A 1,880-nucleotide genomic window follows, 5' to 3' on the forward strand; every position below is an offset into this window, starting at 1 on the left:
CCCCCTGTGGTCCCTCTTCTCCCCTTCCCTGGTCGTCGTTTAACAACTTCCCCCTCACCTGCACGCTCCTGGTCTGCTGCGGAAATGGGAGTGGGGCGCAGGGCCATTAACCTTTCCTAATGGACCTGGGGCTTCGCTGGTGTGGGTACAACGCAAGGCCACTGGCGGGGCTGGGGCGGCACTCAGTATTGTGTGGAGGCGGATTCCCGGCCGGTCCAGATTGGGGAACGCTGGAACAGCGCCGCTGAGTGCCCCGCTGGCTGAGCTGCCCCACCCCCATCCCCTTCCCCGACCTTACCGACGGGGCCGCTCGCGGCTCCTGCGATTAGCGTTCCAGATGTTCAGTTGCTCTGGGGCTCCAACTTCCAGATGTTGGGCACCTCTGTTCTCACGCGTGGGACCACGATCTCCTCTGCATGATAAGGGAGATTACTTCCGTGGTCAGATCTGGAAGGCCTTAGGGAAATCTGGCAGGGTGGGGTCTTGAAAAACAGCTGATAAAATCCATTTCAGTTGGGGAGTTGTGCCCTCTGTAAAGTTGGGGCAGAAGTCCCTCCTGCTACTTGGGAGCTTGAGCAAGAGAGGGAAGATGGAGCCCTTATTTCAACTTGCTCCCCGTAACCCCCATAGGATCCCTTAAAGCCACAGGGATGTACTCTTTCCCCAGCTCAGAAATCCTTAACACTGATCCCAGTTTTCTAAGATATTGTTTTTGTGATGGCTTGATTACACTATGTCACTTCCACTAGTCCATAAATTCCATGAGGTTGAAGACTGTTTTCATTCATTGTTGTGTTCCCTGGATCTTAATACTGGGCCTGGCACAAAGCAGATACTCAATAAATATGTGTTGACAGAATAGAGAACTTGTACAGTCTGCTATAGTCTTGGATCATATTTTCTTCTGCCATTATCAGTGAAGACAGACCCTTCACCCCCATGCACCTAAAGCATGCACACACATCCCCTTCCAAAGACTTCCCAAACTGTAGCTCTCCTCACTCTAGTTAATAGCCCATTTCCCCCCCCTTCCTCCACGATGGGTCTCTTCCATTCAACACATGGGGATGCCAGGGCAAGAGTGTGTCCCGCACTAAGCCAGGGATCCTTTGGCCTACCTTCTCTCCCTAGGCCAAAGGTCCCTCTGACTCAGAGTTCACCCACAACTCTTGGACATGCTCCCCATTTTCCTCAGCTGACTCCTTCTGTTTACGGCCAGACACCACAACTTCTCTGACACTTCCCTTCCCTAGTGGGAGATGTACCCCCAGTCCAAGCCCTGTCCCAACCTAATCCAAAGCCCTATTTCACTAAGCAGGGTTATTCCATCACCATGACCCCAAGTCCTCCCTCAGCTTCTGGTCGTTTTCTTCTTCTTCTTTTTAATTTTTAATGTTTATTTATTTTTTGAGGGAGAGGGAGCCGGACAGAGTGTGAGCAGGGGAGGGGTGGAGAGAGAGGGAGACACAGAATCTGAGGCAGGCTCCAGGCTCTGGGCTGTCATCCGTGCAGAGCCCAGTGCCGGGTTTGAACCCACAGGTGGAGAGATCATGACCTGAGCCGAAGTCAGCTGCTTAACGGACTGAGCCACCCAGGTGCCCCCAGTTCTGGGCTTCTGAGAAGAAAAAATAAGGGGAGGAGGAGGAGACTCTGAAATACAGTGGATAAAGAAGTGGAAAAGAAAAGCCCCAGAGGAAACCTAGACAGTTGGAAGAAGAGATCCACATCATAGGCAGGGGCAGAAAGGGGCACACGGAGAGGAGAGGGCTCCTGAGAGACAGAGGACAGAGGCGGATGCAAAGACAAGAGGGAGAGACAGAGATTGGCAGAGGCCACGGAGAGGCCCAGGCAGCCGCTGATGGAAAGAAGAATGGAAAAGA

This window comes from Crocuta crocuta, unplaced genomic scaffold (genome assembly GCF_008692635.1).
Source record: "Crocuta crocuta isolate KB4526 unplaced genomic scaffold, BGI_CrCroc_1.0 scaffold619, whole genome shotgun sequence".
Classification (NCBI taxonomy): domain Eukaryota; kingdom Metazoa; phylum Chordata; class Mammalia; order Carnivora; family Hyaenidae; genus Crocuta; species Crocuta crocuta.